The following is a 26,556-nucleotide window of genomic DNA, read 5'->3' on the forward strand; positions in this document are numbered from 1 at the left end:
TGAGCAGTGGTGAGTAACAACCGACAGTGGTCCGAGGAGGGACAAACCACAAATTGGCGACAGGATGCTGGGCGCTCAAGGCTCATCGATGCACGAGGGCAACAAAGGCTATCCTTTCTAGTTCAAACTGACAGAAGGTCTACTGTGGCACAAGTCACAGAAAAGTTTAATGATAGTTACGGGAGGAATGTGTCAGAACACACAGTGCATCGCACCCTGCTGCGTATTAAGCCTGCAGATCGGTCAGAGTGCCCATGATGACCCCTGTCCACCATCGAAAGCACCTATAATGGGCTTGCAAGCGTTGGAACTGGACCTTGGAGTAGTGGAAGAAGGTTGCCTGGTCCGATGAGTCCTGTTTCCTTTTACATCAAGTGGACGACCATGTACGTGTGCATGGTTTACCTGTGGAAGTGTAGGCACCAGGATGCTCTGTGGGAAGACAACAAGCCAGTGGAGGGATTGTGATGCTCTGGGCAATGTTCTGCTGGGAAACCCTGGGTCCGGCCATTCATGTGAATGTCAATTTGACACGTGCCACCTACCTAAACATCATTGCAGCCCAGGTGCACCCATTCATGGCAATGGTATTCCCTGATGGCAGTGGACTCTTTCAGCAGGATAATGCGCCTGCCACACTGCACACATTGTTCAGGAAGAGTTCAAAGTTTTGCCCTTGCCTCCAAATTCCCCAGATCTCAATCCGATCCACATGGCTCCACCTCGCAACTTACAGGACTTGAAGGATCTGCTGCTAATGTCTTGGTGCTAGATACCACAGGACACCTTCAGGGGTTGTAAAGTCCATGCATCAGTGGGTCGGTGCTTTTTTGGTGACACGTGGAGGACCAGCAGCATATTAGGCTAGTGGTCAAAATGTTTCGGCTCATCAGTGTATATTCCAAGTCTCCTGAAGCTATACGATCACTTTTTATAATGAACAAAATTAAATTTAAAGCTGAACTGTGTAAATTTGTGCTCTCTTGCGACATCTATGGCTGAAATGTAAAACTGCAAGCAATTTGCAGAAGAACACTTTACATTAGTCGTGTTTTGGCACTCCTCTTCTTTTTTTTTGAGCTTGAAAAGTTGCTATTGGCTGTTGATAGCTGTAATTAAAATTTTTTTATTAAATCATACAATAACAATGAAATGTAAACATATATATATATAAAATCAACATTTAAACCCCACAACCCCCCCTCCCCGACCCCCCCCCCCAAAAAACAACCCTGTGGTCAAACATAAGTAAATATATAGAAATAAAAATCAAACCGACAAACATATATATATATATATATATATATATATATATATATATATATATATATATATATATATATACATACATACATATACAAACATAAATACATACACATATATATACACATACATACATACATACATACATACATACACACACATAATAATCATACTAACTGTAATACACTACTCTCTCCACACCCCACCCGAGAGCCCTCCAAAAACTCCAAATACCTGCCCCATTTCCGAATAAACATATCCAAGCCACCCCGTCTTCCTGATGACACCTCCTCATAAACTGCCACCCTCCCCACCTCCGTGCACCACTCCGGATATGGGGGCGCACCAGCTGACCTCCAACCCCTCAAAATAACCTGCCTGGCAATCATCACACAGGTCAGAACCCAGTTCTCTATATGGCCATCCCGCACATCGATGACCGCCCCATCGCCCAGAACACAAAATCTGGGGCAAAGCGAAACCCGAATGCCCACCACGTCGCACACAAAATTCTGAACCTTCGACCAGAATTTCTGGATCTCGACACACCACCAAAAAACATGGGCCATGTCTCTATCCTCTGATTGACATCTCCAGCAGGTGGGCGTGTCTTTAAGACCAAGCCTGTACAGTCTAGAGGGGGACCAATAAAATATATGCAAAATTTTGAATTGTATAAGATGCACCCTTGCATCTCTAGATGCAGACTTAACGTTTTTAAGAATCTTAGCCCACACTCCTTCCTCCAATGCCAAGTTGAAATCTTTCTCCCATACTCTCTTGAGAGAAGGCTCCGTCCCCCATACTCTGAATTAACAGGGAGTAGTACACTGATGCCTCATGACCTTTTACAAAAGCCGCAATCACCTCTCCCAAAGCATCTGCCTCCTTAGGGGGGTGTGTGCTACTCCCAAAAATAGTACAAAGCAGGTGGCGCAGTTGTAAATACCTATAAAACTGAGGTCTGGGGATCCCAAAATGTTGGACCAAGTTTTCAAATGATCTCAACTCTCCACTTTCATATAGGTCACCGAATGTAGCAACCCCCCTCACAATCCACTCTGGCCAGCAGAAAGGGGACTTGCCAATACACAATCTTGGGTTCTGCCATATGCTCGAGGCAACATTTAAATAAGTGTCCAATTTAAACAATCTGGACACTTTAGTCCATGCCGAGTGTAAATGCGAAATAACGGGGTATGACTTAACTTTTCCGATTAGTTTGATAGAGATGCTTTGTAATGGCAAAATAGGGGCAAGAACTGCCTGTTCAATAACAAACCAGGGAGGGGCTCTCTCAGGTGGAAGTGACCAATGAGCCAAATGTCTGAGACTGAACGCATAGTATAATCTGGGATGTTTACCATTCCAAATGAAGGACTTTGCTATGCTATCAAATTGCTTAAAATTAGAGAGGGGGACATCTACAGGGAGAGATTGTAGCAGGTAGTTACATTTTGGAATACAATTCATTTTAATAACATTAACCTTCCCAATCATCGATAAATGTAATGAAGCCCACCTGCCCACATCGCTTGAAAACCTTTTTATTAAAGGGTCAAAATTAACACTAACTAAATCAGACAAATTTGCTTGGAATAAAATCCCCAAATACTTAATGCCCTGTTTGGGCCACTGGAAGGCGCCCGGCTGGAAAGCCGTTACTGGACAGTACGCTGTCAGAGCCAAAGCTTCGGATTTAGACCAATTGACTTTGTATCCTGAGAACTTGGAAAAGGAATTAATAATTATGTGGAGGCAAGGCATAGATCTAGTAAGTTCAGAGACAAATAATAAATATTATCTGCGTAAAACAGAAGCTTATGTGCCACCCCTCCCACAACCACCCCTGGAAAATCATCCTCCTTTCTTATCGCAGCTGCTAATGGTTCCAGGGCAAGGCAGAACAATAATGGGGAAGGAGGGCAGCCCTGCCGAGTGCCCCTATTCAGAGTAAAATAATCTGAAATTAATCCATTTGTTTGTACCGCTGCTACAGGGTGTCTATAAAGTAACTTAATCCAACCAATAAATGTACTCCCGAACCCATACATTTCCAAAATCTTAAAAAGATAATCCCATTCTACCATATCAAACACCTTTTCGGCGTAAAGTGAGATGGCAGCGATCAGAGATTGATCATTCGCTACTGACCACATGATATTGATGAGACGCCTGATGTTATCAGAAGAGCTACGGCCCCGAATAAATCCCACCTGATCTATATGTATAAGAGATGTCATAACCTTACTTAATCGGTTAGCCAAAATTTTTGACAATATTTTTACATCTAGTTGGATCAGGGAGATTGAATGGTAACTTTTACACTCACTTGGATCTTTGTCCTTTTTAAGAATCAGACTGATCCGTGCTTGTGTCATGGTTGGAGGAAGCTTTCCATTCTTTAATGATTCAGTATAAACTTCTAACAAAAGTGGAGCCAGTTCTGTAGCATAAGATCTAAAAAATTCTGTGGCAAAACCATCTGGCCCCGGAGCCTTGCCAGTAGGTAGGGACTTAATTACCTCATCAAGCTCCTCCAAGGTTATCTCAGAATCAAGAGGGTTTTTTTGCTCAATCGTCAGTTTAGGAAGATCTAATGGTTCCACAAAGTTTCTAATATCTTCATCAGTAGACGTGGAACTATAAAGATCAATATAGAATTCTTTAAAGGCATTATTAATATCAATGGCTGAGGTAAAATTTCACCACCAGCAGATTTCACTGAGGGAATGATAGAAAGAGACTCTCTCTGCTTTATATATCTTGCCAAAAGCTTCCCTGCTTTGTCACCCGACTCAAAGTATGACTGTCTTGCCCTGAATAACCAAAACTCCACTTTCCACGACAAAATAGTATTATATCTATATTTCAATTGGGTCAATTCTCTGAGGCCATCAGCTGACATACAGCGCTTCAGCTCTGCCTCTGCACTTTTAATATTGCCTTGCAAATCCACGAGTTCTCGTGCTTTGGATTTTTTGATTAATGAGGCATACTGTATGATCCGGCCCCTAAGAACTGCCTTAAGTGCCTCCCAAGCCACGCCAACAGAGGATACTGAGGACAAGTTGATCTCTATATAAACATTGATTTCAGTCTTTAACATTTGTTGGAAATCAGGATTTTGCAAAAGGGATACATTAAGGCGCCAACTATATGATTTCTTTTTCTCTATATGTGGCATCACCTCTAAACTCACCACGGCGTGATCTGAGACTAAAATGTTTCCAATTGAGCAATCCACAACAGATGAAATGAGGGATTTGGATATAAAAAAACCTAAATAATCTATTCTAGAATAAATGTTATGGACTGATGAAAAAAATGTATAGTCCCTACCAGATGGGTTCAAAAGTCTCCAAATATCCATAAGACCAAGATTTTTACACATCCTGTGAAGCGTCAATGTTGCTCTAGGGGGCTTACACACTTTTGCTTCACTGTGATCAAGGACTGAGTCCATCAATAGATTAAAGTCTCTAGTATTATATCATGAGGGGTGCCAGCGGCTTGCAACATCCCTTCAAGATCTATAAAAAAGCCCTGATCATCAGCGTTAGGTGCGTAAATATTAGCCAAAATCAACCTTTGCCCTTGAATTTCAGCTAAAACAATAATGACTCTCCCTAATTTATCTTTAGTCTGTTTGAGACATTTGAATTGTAGATGTTTATTTACCAATATAATGACTCCCTTGCTCTTACTTGAGCCAGCACTAAGAAAAACATGTCCACCCCATATCTTCACAATTTTTTCAGCTTCCTGCGGGGAGAGATGTGTTTCTTGAAGAAACACTATATCATACTTCTTATGTTTAAGAAAAGTAATAACCTTCCTTCTTTTTATGGGGTGCCCCAACCCATTTACATTCCATGTGGAGAGAGATAGTATACTCATATTAACATTTGACATTTTGATATAGTAGAAAAAATTAATTGTGTGTCAAAAACAAAATTATACAGACCACATTCCCCATTAGTGAAACAATCAAACCCTGAACTTCCCCCCGAACAAAACAAACAGAAAAAAGAAAAACGTGCGTATTAACCCCGTGCACGAAAGCGTCAACTGGCGACAATCCCTCTAATCTCAAAAGGTCCATGAACGCCCACGAGCCCCCACGACAAATTTGCCATCAGATTGCACAATTTTGCCTCACAAATTTGTGAGGCAAAATTACATAACAGAAAATACTTTGTAAAATAAACCCAGCAAATTGGAAGAATGAACACAAAGAATGTGTAGATTCATTCACAGAACTGTCTCAAAGGTGTGATCTTCCACAAAACAAATTCCAGCTGATATAAAACATTCAGATATGTTCAGTGAGCTGGCTTTTATGAGTTCAATGGATGACGTAATCTTTCCAATGTCCTGTAAAAAAAATTCAACAAAACAAACTACAGCCAGCAGGAGGAATAAGCACGAAGAATGAACAGATTAATCCACAGCTGTTCCAAAGGAGTGTTATTCAACAGAACAAGCTCCAGCTGCTAGGCGGAACCAATACAAAAAGAAACAAAACCAACATCCCGGTTTCCCGGATGGTTGAGTCAATTCACTCGGAGGCCGCATAAAAGTATATATCATGACTTACACAGTCCGTCAACTTTATAAAAGACATCCTTTGTGTGAGCATGTAGATATTTTGCAGTCATCCATAGTGTCCACTCTCAAACTGGCCAGGAACTTCAATGCAAAAGTAATCTTTCGTCAATGCAGAAGTTTCTTGAAGGAAAAGTATTATTCACAAAACAAACTCCAGCCGCTAGGCGGAGCCAACGCAAAAAGAAAAAAGAAACCAAAATGTCACCCAGCTTCCTCAAGAGTAGGTACAGTGAGTCAATCCACTCTTATTAGAAACACCCAATGGTTACTCAACCATTGATTCAATAAAAGACATTGCCTGATTGGGACATGTAAATACTTTGCGACCGTCCTTCGTTTCTATTCTTAATTTGGCCAGAAACATCAGAGCAAAAGTGATCTTTCGCCGATGTAAGAGTTTCTTACATTCCTTGAACTGATCGCGTTTCTCTCTTGTCGAGTTCGCAAAGTCCGGGAACAAGAAAATATTACAGGTCTTCCAAGAAAGCTTCCCTTTGCTCCTCGCCTGGCGCAACACAAGATCTTTATCGGACGATCTCAGAAATCTGGCCAGAATAGATCAGGGCCTATCTCCCTCAGCAAATCTGTGAGCTGGGACTCTGTGAGCTCGCTCGATTTCCAGCTTGTGGCCTGTTATGTCGAGCAGACTCGGGAAAAACTCATCTAGGAATTTCACCATATCTCTGCCCTCCTCATGCTCAGGAATTCCAACAATTCGAATGTTATTCCTGCAGCTTCTATTCTCAAGATCTTCAAGCTTTTCAAGGAGATGTTCCAAATCAACTTTGGTCGCGGGCGGATTAGCGGATAATTCCCTCTCCGAAGATTCCAAAAAATCGATTTGTCTCTCAACATCAGTCACTCTTGTAACTAGCTCACAGAATTATGTTTCCATTGCCGTAATCGATCAACGTATTATAGCGAGATCCTCCAAGTCATCAAGAATCTTCGTCAACATCACCGACATGTTGGACAACTGACGCTGGATCTCCTCTCCCGCCGCGCCATCCAAATCGAGTCTCTGGTCTGTAGGCCTGTCGGGGCTTTCATCCTGAATACGTGAGTGTCTTTTAATGTCTCCAGAGCCTGAGGATTTTGACTTCTTTGCCATGTTTTGCATCAAAGAGCAAATGTGTAACTGGGTGTATCAAAATTCAACAGATTATAACATGAAAAGAATTAAAAATCTAGCAAAGTGCGCAGTCTGCCCCTTGCATGGCGTCACGTGACCCTCGGCACTCCTCTTCTAGCGGATGAATCTCATGATTTTTGAAAATGCAAATTTGCGTAGGCCAGGGGGCCAGCTGTTGCCAGCACGTCTATGCCGAGGGGAGCCTCGTTGAGGGTGTACCAGAGCGGGCAGTGGGAGGATTCTTGGGAGGCGAACAGGTCCACCTGTGCCTGTCCGAATCGACTCCAAATCAGCTGGACCACCTGAGGGTGGAGTCTCCACTCTCCCCTGAGGGTAACCTGCCGTGACAGTGCGTCTGCTGTAGTGTTGAGGTTGCCCGGAATGTGAGTGGCTCACAGCGACTTGAAGTGCTGCTGACTCCAGAGGAGGAGATGGTGGGTGAGTTGTGACATACAACAAGAGCAGAATTGTCAACAACTCGAAGCAGTTGATATGCCAATGCAGTCACGGGCCCATTGCAAACAGCGCCCCAGCCCGTTTTGGAGGCATCTGTCATGACCACGATGCGCCTGGAGACCAGTTCTAAAGGAACACCTGCTCGTAGAAATGAGAGGTCGGTCCAAGGGCTGAAAAGACGGTGACAGACCGGCGTGATGGCCACGCGATGTGTCCAGTGGTGCCATGCCCATCTTGGGACTCGAGTCTGGATCCAGTGCTGAACTGGCCTCATGTGCATCAACCCGAGCGGGGTGGCCACCGCCGAGGACACCATATGACCCAGGAGCCTCTGAAAAAGTTTCAGTGGAACTGCTGTTTTCTGTTTGAACGCCTTCAAACAGGCCAGCACCGACTGGGCGCGCTCGTTCGTAAGGTAAACTGTCAAGGAGACTGAGTCCAACTCCAATCTCTGCTCTGAACCGGGACGAGCTTGCTCTTTTCCTAGTTGACCCGAAGCCCTAGTTGACTGAGGTGTGAGAGCACCAGGTCCCTGTGTGCGCACAACATGTCTCGAGAGTGAGCTAGGATTAGCCAGTCGTCGAGATAGTTGAGAATGTGAATGCCCACCTCCCTTAACAGGGGGAAGGGCAGCCTCTGCGATCTTTGTAAAGATGCGAGGAGACAGGGACAGGCCGAAAGGGAGGACTTTGTACTGATATGCCTGACCATCGAATGCAAACCGCAGGAAGGGTCCGTGTCGAGGAAGGATCGAGACGTGGAAGTACGCATCCTTCAGGTCTACCGCCACGAACCAATCTTGATGCCGGACGCTCGCAAGAATGCGTTTTTGCATCAGCATCTTGAACGGGAGTCTGTGTAAAACCTGGTTCAGTACTCGCAGTTCCAAGATTGGCCGCAACCCACTGCCTTTTCTCGGTACGATGAATTAGGGGCTGTAAAACCCTTTCTTCATCTCGGCTGGAGGGACAGGTTCTATTGCGTCCTTCCATAGGAGGGTAGCGATCTCCGCGCGCAGAGTGGCAACATTTTCGCCCTTGACCAAGGTGAAGTGAATACCGCTGAACCTGGGCGGGCGCCTGGTGAACTGAATCGCGTAGCCGAGTCGGTTGGTCTGGATCAGCCATTGTGACGGATTGGAAAGCACGAGCCACACGTCCAAGTTCCGCGCGAGGGGGACCAAGGGGACAACGTCATCAGACGTACCAGCAGGTGGGGCGGAGCGGCGGGGCAGAGTGCGAGGTGCCACACCATGTCGTGGCCGTGCTGAGTCTAGGGACATCGAAGCACTTACCTGGCTCCTTGTGACCACCCCCGGAACAGCCTGGGACAGGGGAGGAAGAGGCCTGTCCTCGTAACCCGTGGAGACTGCCACATCGGGGGCGGCTGTGTGCCACAGCTGGGTGGAAAGGCCAAAGGTAGTGCTCCTGGACCACTAGTGGGGCCATCGTCCGCCCAAGAGACCGCGCCATGACCTTCGTCGCTCGAAGAGCGAGGTCGGTCGCCGAGCGCAGTTCCTGCATCAAATCTGGGGCGGAACTACCCTCGTGCAGTTCTTTCAGCGCCTTGGCTTGGTAGACCTGCAGGAGAGCCATGGCGTGCAGGGCAGAGGCAGCTTGTCCAGCAGCGTTTTAGGCTTTAGCCATCAGGGACGACGTGAGCCTACAGGGCTTGGACGGGAGCTTAGGGCGTCCGCGCCAGGTGGCGGCGCTCTGCGGGCATAGGTGCACCGCGGGCGCCTTATCCACCAGGGGAATCGCCGTATAGCCCCTGGCCGCCCCGCCATCGAGGGTAGTGAGAGTGGGGGAACTGCGGAATTGGGGCCGGGCAGTAAAAGGTGCCTCCCACGACTTCGTCAGCTCCTCGTGCACTTCCGGGAAGAATGGCACTGGAGCGGGGCGTGGCTGCCTTGAGCAGCACCGCGAGCCCAGAAACCAATCATCAAGCCGCGAGGGTTCAGGGGAGAGCAGAGGGTTCAACTCTAACCCGATGCTCGCGGCTGCCCGGGAAAGCATGTCCATCATTTCGGCATCGGCTTGTGACTGAGCAATCGTCCCCGAAGGGGGAAGCCCAGCTGAGGCTTCTGCGTCCGACTGGACAAGCCCGATCTCCGATGCTGCGCTCGAGAGCTCATCATCTTCGCGGGCTCCGAACAAGAAGCCAGACTCGCCGTGAGACGAGCCGGCGAACTCATCCGGAAGCCCGATTGGGGCAGACGAGCGTGCTGGGGAATGGGAGGTCCGTGGGGGGATACCCGGCGGAGACGATCCCATTGGGGTCCCCAAATTGCCCCCAGTGCTAGCCACACTGGCCTCATACCCGTATGTAGAAGGACAGAGGCGGGGAGCCGCTGCCTGCTACTTCTACAGATTGGACAGTTATGGAGTAAAAAATGATCATTCACATTGCAAATGCAGTATATATATATATATATATATATATATATATATAAACAAAAGGCTTTTGTAATTAAATGTGTACATGGCATTTATTTCTACACTTGCCTTCATATTAAATCATATCTATGAATTTGTACTCCCTATTTGCTGAATTGTTGTTGTTGTTGTTGTTAGGCAACTATTAATTATAATTATAACTAGAAAACCAGCAATGATGATGATAATAATAATGATAATACAAATCATAGAATCTAAGTAAATATTAATTATGAATTTTATAGAATTCAACCATCTGCTCAACACCCAGGTTTGGTAGCAAACCTCAGAAAACAATTCACAAAACCAACAACATTACTAACTTTCTTCAAAGCTTATTTTGAATTTTGTCTCATGGGGTTGGGTGCTCTGACATTGCAGTACTTGTGTGCCTTCTCCTTTGCAATGAACATTGAGTGACTGTGGCATCGTTTTTGCAAAATAAAATTATGTGGTTCATTACACATCTCAGAGCAGTTTTGAAGTGAAATGTCCACTGTGTGGTGCCAAAAGCGAGTGAGATATTCTCCCAAACAGATGAGGTTTTTAAAGGAGCAATCTGTAATATATTTACTGTACTAAAGCATAAAATTATCATAATATGTTATCAGAGATTTAGGAAACATGCTAAGTTGAAATACTGGCTTCTCCGAAAACAACGCTACAGCCAGTATATTCTACTTTGAAATGTCCGTTCCGGGCCAGAATTTCTGTTTGTGTTTTTGCCTGTGTGATCCCGCCCACTGCCCGTTTCCCAATAGCATTTTGACACCCCGGGTTGCCAGATTTGAAACAAGTTAGCGGGCAAACAGCGCACTGTAGCCATGGAAGCCAGCAATCTAGCTAACACTGACAGAGTTATAAAAAATTGGTTGGTTTTTAATTTGCAAACAATAAAACATTGCAAACAAATACATTAGCTGTGTAAGTACAGTGTAAGGCTCGTCGCTTGCCATTGTCAGTTTGCTTGTTCCTGTTGCGTGTCCTCAACCTGGCAACCAGTGTGAGCTTCAAGTCTGGGGAGTAGGGGGCGGGGGAGACAACTCTCTCCAATATTTTGAATTTGGACTGCAGTACCCATTTTAAATGCTTGATGTCAATGTTACATATTGCTCTTTTAAGGTTAATGTTCTAATGAGATTTAAATCAACAAAACCGACCTCCCTACCCTAAACCTTAAACCTAAACTTAACCGATAGTGCCATAAAAAGCAAATGTGAGATGAAAAACATAATTTTGTGGTGCTTCTGTGATATTTTCGGTCCATCTGTCGACTCACATGCTCTTTAGGACTCGTACCCCAGTCCTTTACATCACAGGTGCAACTCTCTATCAGTTGAGCTATTGTGCAATTTGATCACACTTGTGCAAAAATGTAACATGATTCTATAACCAAGTTGCGAATGCCACTGGGGAGAAATATGACAGTTGTCGGCAGGGGCGGACTGCTACTAAAAAGTGGCTCTGGACTTTCTGGCCCAGAGCGGCACACCAAGCCCGGCCCGCAACGCACCATAACACACCGGCTCATTGATTTCATTTTCTGGCTCAATTTCAGATTTTTGTGTCGAAAAAAAGGACATTTCTACTGATTACTAGTCATGACAACGGGACCCACCAGTGCAAAAACTTTAAAAGATTTATAACCCCAATTCCAAAAAAGTTGGGACAGTATGAAAAATGGCAATAAAAACAAAAAGGAGTGATTTGTAAATTTACTTTTGACTTGTATTTAAACAAAAACAGTATAAAGACAATGTACTTCATGTTTTACCTAATTAACTGCATTGCTTTTTAAAGATATACATTATTTCTGAAATGAATGCCTGCAACACATTCCAAAGAAGTTGAGACAGGGTAAATTTAGGACTAATAACAATCTGACGAGTTGAAATAACAAGCTGATATGAAACAGGTGATGTTATTCGGGTGAGGCAATTGTGTTATAGTATATAAAGAGTCTCCAAAAAGCCTTGTTCTTCATGAGCAAGGATGGGTCGAGGCTCACCAATTTGCCAACAGATGTAATGGATATCATGACATGGGCTCCGGAATACTTCAGTAAACCTTCGTCAGTCAACACTGTTCGTCGCTGTATCCACAGATGCAAGTTAAGACTTTACTATGCAAAGCAGAAGCCATACATCAACACTGCTGACTTCTCTGGGCTCAATCTCACCTCAGATGGAAAGCAAAACAGTGGAATTGTGTTTTGTGTTCCGACGAGTCCACATTTCAAATAGTTTTTGGAAAAAACGGCCGTCGCGTTTTTCGGGCCAAAGAGGAAAAGGACCATCCAAGCTGTTATCAGCGTCAGGTCCAAAAGCCAGTGTCTGTCACGGTGTGGGGGTGTGTCAGTGCCCATCTGTGAGGACACTATTAATGCAAAAAGATATGTAAAAATTTTGAAGCAACATATGCTGCCATCCAGATGCCGTCTTTTCCAGGGACGTCCCTGCATTTTCCAGCAGGACAACTGTAACAAGGTTAAAAATCGGAAAGGAGGAGGTGGGAACCGGCTGAATGGCCAAATAATATTTAATGAAACAAAAAGACACACAACACAAACGCTCACACGGCAGATGCGTGTGGCTCTCTCTTTCTCTCGAACTGCCGCATCCCGCTGCACTTATCCCTCTCCTCGGCTGATTAGCCCAATTGGGGGCCTGGCATACACAGTCACGGCCCGGCCCCGCCCTCCTCCTCGTCACAACAACGCTTAACCACATACTGCCCGGATTACAAGTGCATGGCTGCGTAATTGGTACTAGATTGGCCTGCCTGCAGTCCTGACCTGTCTCCAATTAATAATGTGTGGCGTATTATGAAGCGCAAAATATGGAAACGAAGGCCCTGTACAATTGTGCAGCTGAAGACTTGCATAATGGATGAATGGGGGAAAATTCCAATTGCAAAACTTAACCAACTTTTGTCTTCAGTGTTCAAATGCTTAATAAGTGTTATTAGAAGAAATGGTGATGTTACACATTGGTAAACGCTCGACTGTCCCAACTTTTTTGGGGCGTGTTGTAATCATCTGATTTGAAACGAGCATATATTTTCAAAAAATCATCGTCAAATAATGTGTTTTAGTTCTTTCAATACAGCACAGGGTGAATAGAAATTACAAATCACTCCTTTTTGTTTTTATTGTCATTTTGCATACTGTCCCATTTTTATTTATTTGGATTTAGGGTTGTAAAACCACTGTAAATATGATGAGTGGATTTTTTTAGAGAAAGCCCTAAAAATAAGCACTTTATAGTTCAGACAAATAACATGTCCGAACACATTTTCCCCCAACATACAGATGTTAGGTTAAAATGTACATGAAAGTACAAGGGAAAGTGTGTATTTTAGGTGCTCTGACAAGTCAGCATTTCTTCAAAGTTTTTAAAGATCTTAAAAGATTTATACAAGATCATAAAATGTTTTATAAAAAAGTTAGATGAAGAAAGTGTCACACAGCAGGACACTGATGACGGTGCTTAAAATTTCATGTCAATTACCCACATAACTATGTGTAAATGTTTATTTAAAAAAAAATACGAAAACAAACTTGGCCAGAATATGTACGTTTATAAATATAAACAAATATGAATATATGTACAAAATAATAATAAACATTAATTTTGCAGATGAATTGCTCATATTTTCAGTTTGTTGCATCTTTATATCTGCAGTATTTGAATTCCTTCCCCAGATTATTCTTGAGATAAAGTGAAAAGCCCTATGACTTGACAAGCGCTGTTTTTGCTATCCTTTAAACAAAGTCTCAAAGACCCAAATTGCCACAAAGTAATATTTTTCATTACTTATTTTCTGCATTTTTATCAGGCGTAAGCATTATTCAGTAAGCCGCACTTCAGCTCCCAGTAATGCTTTGCGGTATGTATAAATTATGCAAATGACTATGTACTGTTCATAGCTTTACTGTTTACCGATTTTAATTACTCTGCAGTTATTTAATTTTTGTAACTTGCAGTTATTTGTCATTTTGTGATTATTCAGAGCTCATCTTATACTTAATATTTTGTTTTTGGTTGTCACCATTATTGTGATTTGTATGTCAAATAATGAACTCCATGTGGAATTAAATAAGGGCATATGGAAATTATACCACTGTGAATGTGATTTCAAATTAAAAGCCATTACATGATTTCAAAATAACTGCATTGTATTGTTTTGACCATAGTAAACTGGAGCCCAGGGCGGGCGCCTATATCGCCTGTAGGACGGGCCTGTACTTGCGCAGCAGCGGGCCAGCCCAAATTACCCAGCGGCCCACTGTGAAAACGCCAGGTGCTTCCGATGGCCAGTCCACCTCTGGTCGTCAGAGACAGTAAAAAAGCAACTTAAAAAACCAATCAAATTTAACAACATCCTCTCTCACACAATCTCCTATCTTGATTTCATTCTAGCTAGGAAAAAAGTTATTTTTTTAATACTAAATTACAATTTAATTTCACTCAAGTATGTTTTTGGCTAGATACTTGGACTTTTAATTGAGTAAAATTGTCACTCATTATCCATACTCATAACTAGTTACCTCACACCTGACTCTCTTTGCATCTTTTCATTTTCCCAGGCTTCCCTTTCTCTCCACTTTGCTTTTTTTATGAATGTATGAAGGTAAATCTGTTGCAAAACACGAGAGCTTGTAGATTTGAAGTTGAGAACTTGTACATAAATATTTGTACTTGTAAGATTAAATTTACACTCACGACCCTTATGTGAAAACTTGTCAAATAAAAATCTGAATGCTGAATGCAAAAGTTGAATGCTGCAATCTGCACTCGCAGACAATAATCCAAAACCTGTGTTTTGAATTCAAAGTTGCAGACAAATAGTCACAAATGTGTAAAATGACATTCAAATAAATACAATGACAGACACAAACTTGTATTACATATTTACTTTTGTACTTTAATTCACTTTTACATTACAACCACAAATCGGCAGTTACAACCAGTGTTGGGTAGCGTTACCTTTAAAAGTAACTTGTTAGAATATTGCGTTACTCCTTAAAAAGTAACTTAATTAATTAAAAAGTTAATTTTTATGGAAAAGTGTTATTTTTGCATTACTTTTTTTCTCACAGCCACTTTCTCTTCCGCTATGCTATGCATTCCATACAAATAAACCATGCATTGCATACAAGAGACATTACAGGTCATGCCAGCTACTGTACAACACTCATTTCAAAACATAAACAAACAGATATTTAGAAAGTAGGTCTTCATGTCATATTTATAATAAAGAAACAATAACATGAATATGCATGATTTGCTTTTCCATGAACATGGCAGCCAATATGAATAATGAAGAATAGCCACTGTCTTACCTAAAGCAGCAAAGTCCAACACTTGAACCTGCATCACATATGTTATCATGTGCTGTACACATCGATAATGTCAGAGTCAACTTAAAGGTGCACTAAGTAACTTTTTCCTCATTAAAAAGCTGTACGCCTTAAGAAATGAATTGTAATTTTGAAACAGATGTAGGAAAACATGACCACTCACATTAAAATGAAGACTCAAGTCATATCAGTAACCTTATAAAAGCTGTTTTATTCTGTTATATTATTTAGGAGTGGTGGTGGTGTAGTGGGCTAAAGCACATAACTGGTAATCAGATTTGCTGGTTCGATCCCCACAGTTATATTATTTAGGAGTGGTAGTGGTGTAGTGGGCTAAAGCACATAACTGGTAATCAGGTTGCTGGTTCGATCCCCACAGCCACCACCATTGTGTCCTTGAGCAAGGCACTTAACTCCAGGTTGCTCCGGGGGTATTGTACCTGTAATAATTACACTGTAAGCACTTTGGATAAAAGCATCTGGCAAATGCATAAATGTAAATGTATTCTACATTGGAGGGGGTCTGCACATGGGGGCCGACTTGTTAGAATAACATGACCAGCTGAATACTACTTGCTTAGTCTCAGTAACCGTCCTGTTATTTGACACTTTCACTCATTGATTAAAGTAATCATGGCTGACTGTGAACTGTGAATTTTTACATTGGCATCAGTAACTGAAAACTATTGCGTTTGAATGATGCTGCATCCAGGCCACTAGGTGTCAGTGTAAGTCTAAGATGACATGAACAAGAACTTAGTGCCCCTTTAAGATGTTCTTCAGAAGTCAGGATAAAATTCAGTGGGGAATGCCAGCCTAACACGTTCAAGGAATGTGTCTGATAATAAAATAATATTTTTCACTTAAGTCATCTCAATGCATACTTGTTTTGAGTTGATCCACGGTGTGTACAGACACTACTGGTTGATCGCATACAACTTCAAAGGCGCATGATGATACAACTTGAATGGAATTGTTTTTAATGCTACCAAAATGTCATAAAAACTTTTTGTTTCATGAATCAAACCACTTGTTTATTATATATATATATAAAAAAGTAGAATCTTTTTACAAACTAAGACATTTTCTCTGCATACACAACTGATGTAGAATGTTGCTCGGAGCGACTGATCCAGAGTCTTTTCTCATCCCATTCTCCCAGTTATGGGGAGCTTTAACACAGAGCAGTTTGGCTGCATAAGTTAGTGAATTAAGCGAGTATTTAACCCTGTGTATCATGTCGTGGCCAGTGGAAGACTAGTTTTATAATCCCTCTGTCTAAACGCGTTTACTGATTTTTTAATGCAGTGTGTATTAACACATGAATCAATCGTGTTTCAACCGAATGTTGACCTCATATTACACTAAAACATGAAATGCGCATGCACATTAGCAAGTTTGGCGATTATGGTCTAAAATAAAAAATATTGTGTTACTTTACTCATTACTCAAAAAAAGTCATCTGATTACGTAACACCCGTTACTTTTATCGCGTTACCCTGGTTACAACCTCTCAAATCTGCCACTGCAACTTCAGATCTACCCGCTTTTACTTTTGCAACAACTTTTGTGAAAAACCTATAGCAAAACTCTATAGCACTTGTAAATCAAGATGTGAGAAAGCAGACTTGTAAGTTGGTGGGCGGGGCCAATGAATCTGTGACCAATCACAAGAATTGTAACAATCGATACTGGACCAATCAAAACAGATCATAGTACTCACGTGATGGTTATCTACTTTGTATAGAATTCATTGTAAGTTATAATGAATCTATTTTCCCACAGCACCTGAATTAGAGATATAGAAATGTGCATTTTCTGGTGTTTTTAGTATTCGGTCATTTTCCTTATTTAGATGTCAATATGTGATTTAAATTTAAGTGCACATGACCATGAAATCAAATAATCATGATTAAAGCAAGTCATCATGGTCAGGCAATTACATACATTAAGTTCTAAATCATATATCTAATTCTTAAGGTGTCATGGTGTACTTACTGCTTGATTTTAAGGATTGATCAACATGGACGGGTTAATAAAACAGTTTACTAGAACTAGAAAAAAGAAATGAATTACTGTCATGTAAAAGACATTTAAACATTAGACATCTGAGTGTTTTTTTTTGTTTTTTTTTCTGAATGGATAAAAACACAAACATAGTCTCATTTCAAACAAGAATGCACACTGTGCACAATATTATCTTTATTTCACAAGTGGGCTTCTTACAATAATTACAGTAGCATTGCAATTAATCTAAGCAAGTACTGTATGACTTCTATAGACTCTTTAGATCAGTTACAACATAGAAGTAGAAATATAAGAGAAAAGATAAACTAAAATAATAATAATGACATAATAAATGCATGATTTTTAATCTTCTATAAATAGTCAGCAAGCGTGATTAATATAGCTACCCATTCATGTGAAAATGAGGATAATGTTTTGGAAAGAATAAAACTCAAGTTGCTGTGTAGTTACAACATTGCTTCAGTGTTAATTTTACACACCTGTAGTGTGGATTGTATGTACACTGAGGAGTGTAAATTTAACACTGGGGATTTTGATGTGTAGGAATATCCCATATCCGACTTTGAATGGAACACTGCATTAGTCTTGCCCCAAAAACTCAGTGACACAACTAACAATATTTTATGACCAGTAGAAGACAACACCATTTGAAACACACTTCCTTCCTATTTGCTGATTGTTTGGCTGATCATTTCAACTTTTACATGTTCAATGTTGCTGCATTTGGTCACTTAAAAAAAAATCAAGCATTTTTCCATCCAAGCACTTAAGCAACAACTTAATACCAGACTTTGTTTATTTTAAACATTTTAATAAAAAAAAAATGTAAATAATACAGAAGATAAATGAAATATAGCAGAATGCTGCACTCTGACAATTTAAGAATTTTCCAGCTATTATGTCTCTGGTGTTATCAATAATTCATTGTATTTTATGTTGAAACAGTTCTCTAGTGATAATTGAGATTTTCTTGCTTCACTCTTATCCCTAATTGATATTTAACCTCTATTTCATGTTTTCATGGAAATATGGAACTTTGATTGGTCCGGAATCAGTCATTCAAGCTCTTGTGATTGGTCACGACTTCATTGCTCCCTGCCCCCGCCCAGCACTGGTAGTCTGCTCTTTCACATCTTGATTTACAAGTGCACAATTGAGTTTTGCAACAGGTTTTTCACAAGAGTTGTTGCAAAATTCAAGGCGGGATGATTTGAAGTTGCAGTGGCAGATTTGAGATGTTGTAAATGCCGATTTGTGGTTGTAATGCGAAAGCGAATTATTTGATTGTATTTATTTGAACGTCATTTTACACATTTGTGACTATTTGTCTGCAACTTTGAATTCAAAACACAGGTTTTGGATTATTATCTGTGAGTGCAGATTTAAGCATTCAACTTCAGATCTTTATTTTACAAGTTTTCACATCAGGGCTGTGAGTGTAAATTTCAAATATTTATGTATAAGTTCTAAAATTCAAATCTACAAGCTCTTGAGTTTTGCAACAGATTTACCTTCATTTGAATGGAATGCATTGAAAGCGCTGTGTAGACAATCATCAGTGCATTGAGGCTCAAAGTAAGACATGATGTTAATTGTAGAGGACTTCAAAGCCACACCCTGTGTTGAATGGCAGGTGAGGCCTTTCCTGCACATTCCATATAAGGATTTATTTTCTTTTGGAAAAGCAGCCTCAAAGACCGCACATTGCATTGGAATGTGAGTATGTCCTGGCTGCATACTGTAAGTTGCATGTTTGTTAGACCTGGAGCATTGATATAATTCAAATTGTATTTGTATGACTTTATATGTACGATTTTGAGTAAATCTTGCGGTCTTTAGTGATAAGAGAATACACATGCCCCTCTGTTTAAAATAATATTTTTAACAATCACCACAAAGAGGCAGAACAGTATACAGATCACGTCTCGATAATTGTTTAGCAAATTGTTTGGACTACCAGACTGTCACATCATCTTAGGACTGACTAAATATTTATCAGTTCAATGAAAAGAGAAGGGAAAAAAGTGTCAGTTGTTCCATGGACTCTGTGTGTTTGGTCGTGGAGAGCTGGAGTCGCAGAGCGGACATCTGTTGGAGCTGGAGTTGACCCTGTTTACCATTTGGAGGCCCCTCGACTGATAGAAGTGTTATTGACCTAGGGGCCATGCATGTCATGTTTGGGATCTGCTGAGTATATCTCAAGCGTTAATCTATACAACAAAGCCAATTACAGCCGAGGAAGGCCAAACAATACAATCCATCAGTCAAGGCAAAGAGTGGCTGGAGGTAAGGAGGGGTTGGCCAGTGGACCGGGTGTAAACTAGCCAACCTGGGCATGCCACGGGTCAGTAGCAGTGTTTGATTGTCTTATTATGAGGGGGCTGATTGTGCTGTATAGCTGGTGTGTGCAGAACTCCAAGTGAATGTGTGTTTTGTTCCTTTTGGCCCCATGTTTCTATGTTTATTTGAACATGAACAGTATGCTTGAATTAGTTTTATCATCCAATCCATGTTTGTGCCACAACAAAAGATGTACTATATATCAGCTCCTTGCTTGGACTGCAGAAAACAAAGACTGTGTCTTTTGGAATGTAAGGGAGCTGAAGAGATCCATGCAGTTAAAGGGATGGTTCATCCAAAACTAAAGCAGTAAGCCACAAGAGTTCATGGGTTACAGTAATTTCACCATGGGTATTCTTTGGCATGACTAGAAACAGAGTGCCTTAAACCTCCTTGAAAATCACTAGAGTCCACATACTCAAGTGGCTTATTGCTTTTATAAAACAGTGGCAACAGCAATATGATAAAAGACACTAGTTTGTGGTTGCCAACCAACATAGCAACTTGGCGTATTAATATAGAATGTGCAGGTCACAGGTGTGGGTTTATAGTAGGCTTGTGATCAATGCCGTTTTCACATATCTATATTCTGAAGATATTTCTGATGATTATTGATATATATATATATATATGGATATTTTTTTTTCCAGAAATAAATAGGGCTGCTCGTTGCACAATATCTTTTGTATTTTAAAACATATTTCTCAACACAACTCACTGGACACGTCTTGCGGATGACATGGCGCATTCTAAAATTAAAAACAATTATTTTCTATGCAGGTACGTAAGCACACACCACGGGCTTGCTGTCTCCGGAGGAAATTAAAAATTCTGCAGCACCACGGAGCTCAGCTTGCATAGTTTTCCATTACATTCGACCCAAATCATTATCAAAGAACATACATCATTTATTCTAGTCATTACTGGATTATACAGTATATTGTGTACAAGTATCTTTCATAAAGCGTACACAGTGGATTTTCAGTTACAAGTACTCTATGTCTTTTTGTGGTTTGACAGCTTGAATAAAAACTATTCAATGCTACAGGGAAATTGCATAATAAATGTCGCTATTTCTAATAGTTTAGTTTGCACAGTTACACCAGTTTCGTACACTAACCTGCAAACTCATCAAAGTCACTTTTATTAATACCTGAAAAAGTACAAAAACCTTTGTAACTTTGGACTGCCATCAGCTCGTAATGTGTGTGTGATATCTGTCCCTTGTCCATACCAGTACCGGCTTCAATAAATGTTATGCTGCCCCCTTGTGGTCTCCCAAAGCTATTACGTCAGACTATTTTGAATGGAATGCAACTGGCTGTGAATTGAAAGCACACAAATTAGGCTTCTAATTTAAATGTCTGCTGATGTTAATATATCGATGCCTCAAAAATTTAACAATAAAATATGCCTATCAATAATCAATATTTTATGACATCCCTAGTTTATGGTAATTTTACATTGGCTTTGAACGCAGCTCACCCAATCAGAATTTCGAATCGGAACTATCCATTTTAGAATGAAAATTATGTCATTAATCACTGACCCTCATGTGGTTCCAAACCCATATGGCTTTCTTTTCTTCTGTGGAACATAAAAGGAGATGTTAGGCAGTTCACTTTTATTGCATCCTTTTTCCATATACTGTATGGTGACAAAATGATCACACAGGAAGTTGGCATGTTGCTGCCGAAAGCTCTAGTACCCTGACATTGGCCCCATTCTGCTGAGTTACTGACAAGCGGCATCTTCCATCAGACATTTTTGCATCAGTTTAAGTGTGTTTACCTTCTCCTGTGACGTGACTGATAGCTTGTTCATAGCATGGGAGACCTGGGTTCTCATACCAGAAAGTAAGTGTGTTTGCATAATAAGTGACGATTGTTATTCATGAGGTTTCATTTTCCCTCTAATATTAAATTTTAACTCCACTGACGGTTAGGTTTAGGGTTGGGGTTTGGGGTAGAGTTAATAAAACATGAATTTCTCTTGACCTGAATTATGAATTCCTGTATACAGTATACATCATATACAGCTAAAAACAACTCACTTTACAACTCGCTTTTAGCGCCCCATTGTGGGCATTTCCCTCGAAACTGGAGAAGGATATAGCTGCAGTCAGAGCTCCAAAAAGGGGTGGGAGCTCCAAACCGCCAGCAAAGATATAGGGAGCCCCTAACCTAACCCTAACCGTGTGTGGAAGTAACGCCCCATTTTGGAATTGGAACAACCCCTTTTGAGGTAACCCTGCCCTCTTTTTGAGATTCCACTCCAATTTGGAGATTTACGGCCTGCAGCTATACTGGGAAACTGGAGCTCACACATGCCACTACGTTCAAAAACACTTCTTGCTTCGGCCACTGGGGGCAGTGCTTTGAATTTCAGGTAGCACAGACCGAGTTTAGCTCAAGAAATGTCAACCTACGGTTTCCAGTTTTGTAGTGTGCCTTACATTCTGGCTGATATCTCCTTGAACATTTCCTACCTGTGTTCCACAGTAGAAAGAAAGTCATACGAGTTTGGAACAATATGAGGGTGTGAACTATTCCTTTAAAGTCATGGCAATAGTGTATAGTGACAAGGAGAAATGATCCTCTGGATGAACTGCAAGCATTGAAATCGAGAAAGCAAGAGACAAGGAGTACAAGAGCATCAATTCCATGTCAGTGCTGGAGTGTTTAAGGTCACAAGCAGTCAGTGCACTCTGGCTGTGGGAGTTCAGCTCATCTTCAGACCACCGTGGAGGCATTCTTCCCCTGGGCCATCCTCTCACATCAATCTGTCCATTCTGCTTTTCCCCAAGTATACAGCAAGCCTTATCACTCCAATTACAGTGCACAGAATCAGACGGGATCTGATCTAGGACCAGTGTTTCCATTGGATGACCTCTTAAAATCCAGAAACAAACAGCACTCTAATCACTATTGACCAGCCGCTTTCCGCTGCTTTCCATAGTTAATCCCCTCTCTGCCCTTTTGTGTGCAAGTGAAAGTACAGGAGGTACAATTTGGCTGGTTTGTTTTGGAGGCCCACAAGTATGTGGGATTTCATCCTTGCATACCAGGTTGATTTAAATGTACTTTTGTTTACATCCAGTAGAAAGCACACCTTTTACACTAACTTCAAACCAAGACTGTTTCAGATATATAATTATTCACATGTATACTAAAATAAATGTTGACCTAAAAATGTGTCATGTGGTGACATCTAAATTAACAGGTTTTATTAATCAAAAATATTATTTAACATTACTGAATCAACCTGAATACTTCACCAACAAAATAAATGTTAAGGGTTAGATCAGGTAGAAATACACTGTAAAAATGTTTTGTCAGTTAACCTAAAAAATGGGCTTTATGTGGTAACATCTAAATTAACTGGTTTTAAGTCAAGAATTGTATTTTTAAATCTGAATCAACCTGACAAATCAGGTTACACCAAAAAAATAATTTGTACTGGTTAGGTTAAGTAGAAATAGATCATTGCGGTAACAATTGCAGTGTAGAGTACATCCCTTTAAGGCAATTGCAGTCAAAATCTCTATAATCTCATAGACATGTACACATTCAAATTCTGTGATTCTCAGCTCTTAGTTGTCTGAAATATTCTACTTGATTTCAAGGTCTTATTGCCCACCCAGTGAGGTTATAGGCCTTTCCTACTGCCCTGTCTCTCCCTAAGTGGGTGGTCCAAGAGTGTACGGCAGTGGCACAGGTGGAGCATTGTAGGAGTGCTCACAAATATACCCCCCACCCTCAATAACAACCTCTCGTGAACACTCACAAACACTCACAAACACACACACACACACACACACACACACACACACACACCATCGCAATCATTTCCTTTGGAAAGATGAACTACATTTTGTAAGAACTCTTTATGAAACCAATTTACAAACAAATAAACACATATACAGATACACAATCACTTATATACAGATATATCCCAGTGTAATGATCCAATTTACCATTGCTGGCACATTAATGCAACTGACATCACCAATATAATCAGCCTGAATACCCACAGTTAACAAGACAAAAAAGGGGGAAAAAAGTTAGTGAAAAAATCCCATACACTGTAAATAATTAGAGTTCTGCTAAATGCGATGTCCAAAGTTTACATGGCAGGTTCACTGCACCCTATCTGTTGTTTGGATGTCAGAGAACCACCAGCAAGATGTTGACATATGGCAGCTCTTGTGCAGTGCACAAGGCATGACTTCGTCCTGACCATAATAAACAGTAGCATAAAGAGCGATCTGTGCAATAGAAACCCCTCAAAACACACACACACACACACACACACACACACACACACACACACACACACACACACACACACATTTTGGTGCGGCTATCCTTATGAGGATTCTCCATAGACATAATGATTTTTATACTGACTCTATCCCCTAACCCTAACCCTACCCCTAAACCCAACCCTCACAAAAAACTTTCTGCATTTTCACATAAAAAAAAAAAAAAAAACATAGTTTAGCATGTTTTTAAGCGATTTGAAATAATAAAATACCCTTGTAATTACCAGTTTGTAACCTAAAAAAAATGCCCTCGTAAACCACCCACACCCGCCCACACACACACACACACACACACACACACACACACACCACATAGCAGATAGCAGACCACAAAGATTCACCAACTCTCTACACTGTGCCAATACAGGACATCAGGACAACAGAGGCAGTGCCTTCTTTAGTGGTTTTGTCCCTTCTCTGGTTAAGGATGTAAGGCACCTGTTCAGTCTTGAGGTGGAGTGAACCTAAGAGGTTATAGTGAGAAAATGATGTAGGCTTAGTTCAAATCTATCCTGCAAATCCCTGAAGTTACTAATTTCAAATATAGTCAGAATAGTATTTTGCAGCAAAGGAATGTTATAGTAATCTGGGACATGTGGGTCATTTGTACGTTTGTACTCCATCAGAAGCATGTTTGGGTTAACATTATTCTAGCCGGGTTGTCATGTGATTGAGGTCTCATTTGTTAGTCTGAAGCATTGGGGTGACATCACAGTAAGCTGCAGATGATAAAAGTACAAAAATGTCCCCAATTACCCTAATTAACCATTTAACAACATTATTTCTTAGATAGTATTCATTTACATTTTAAAAGGACACATTGAATTGGTTAATATTAAGTTGTATAGCTTAAGTGTATTTATTAAATGTTTGTGAATTTGTCCTATTTGTTCACATTATTGGCAGTTATTTTGTAGTTACTGCACTGTAAAAAGTGGTAACCTGTTATTGTTACCTTAAGGATCAATTTCTACCTGATGTAACCCATAAAATATGATTTGTAACTTAATGCATTCTCATTGATTCAGTGATGTTAAATAATATTTTTGACCTGAATAAAACCAGTCAATTTAGATGTGACCACATGAAGCACATTTGTTAGGTTAACATTTCTTTTTCAGTGTATTTTGCCACATGACATTTGCATTCACCATAATTTGAGGATACTTTAAACGCCTCTTCTCGCCTTCAGTGCCTGCCTGCTACGCCTCCAGGTCTGTTTTAATTGGAGCTCTTTCACAGGGGCCACAACGGGGGCCACCTGTGACGTTTCACATTTGGGATCTGCCATTCACACTACTGACACTGATACCATCTCGAATTAACAGCCACTCTCCTGCCACAATCAAAGCCCAGGACCTGCCTGTATAATGAGAGGGATGGGGTTGAGCCACCTAACACCAGCCATGTAGCTGTGAGGTCAAAGGTCATCGTAAAATGTTTGAACCCCAGGGTCAAGAGCTGCTCTGGTCTTCTCTAAAGATTAGGATAGAATTACCTTTTTCCCCCTTCTTTCCTATCTCACCCCTGCTCTATCCATTTTTCACCGAGACATGTATGATGGCAGTATTCTCACTGAATGGGAGGAAAGGCAAAAAGAAAGAGGATGCGAATGGAGTAGCAAAGTTGCAGAGGCAGGATGGATTTCTTGCCTACAAATAATGAGTATGTTGCTATATAGGATCAATATATAACAATTAATGGTTGTTTTAAAGAATTGAGATTCTTTGGTCCTCAATTTAAAATCCAAACATATTACATACTGTACATATTAAAGTACATATTATTATATATATTATATTTATCGCTGAATGGAAGATAAAGGTGGTATTGTGGCAGACTGATTTTGTGGGAAATCACCAAGATTGACTGCTTAAAGTGATAGTTCACCCAAAAAATAAAATTCCCTCATCATTTACTCACCCTCATGCCATCCCAGATGTGTATGACTTTCTTTCTTCTGTAGAACTCAAACAAAGATTTTTAGATGAATATCTCAGCTCTGTAGGTCCATAGAAGGCAAGTGGATGGTGACTAGAATTTTGAAGCTCCAAAAAGCTCATAAATGCATCATAAAAGTAATCCATAAGACTCCAGTGGTTTAATCAATGTCTTCTGAAACGATCCAATCAGTTTTTGGTGAGAACAGACCAAAATGTAACTCCTTTTTCTCTATTAATCTTGACATCAGCAGTCTCCTTGGCAAACATGATTTTTAAGCTCGATTACACTTCCTAGAGCCATCTAGCGCTCTGCACATGCGTCAAGCATTAGGAAGTGTAATCGTGCCTAGAGAAAGCAATGGCAAGAGATACAGTGAGAAAGGAGTTACATTTTGGTCTGTTCCCGCCCAAAAATGATCAGTATGCTTCAGAAGACCCAAACCCTTAACCTTATCCTAACAGTACTGAAACTAAAACTGCATTTTTTTCACTAACTTCTTTGCAAATGTAGTAGCTCACCAACAAATTTACAGTGGTCCGCTTTTCAGGGCATGAATATTCGCCACATGGTGGTGCTTGTCAGTAATTCAACAAAGTATTTATGGGCATAAAAATTCAGAACCAACACAACGCATTTTCTGCGAGATCATGTTAATTGAGGA

The sequence above is a fragment of the Myxocyprinus asiaticus genome, chromosome 7 (assembly GCF_019703515.2).
Source record: "Myxocyprinus asiaticus isolate MX2 ecotype Aquarium Trade chromosome 7, UBuf_Myxa_2, whole genome shotgun sequence".
In the NCBI taxonomy this organism is placed as follows: Eukaryota; Metazoa; Chordata; class Actinopteri; order Cypriniformes; family Catostomidae; genus Myxocyprinus; species Myxocyprinus asiaticus.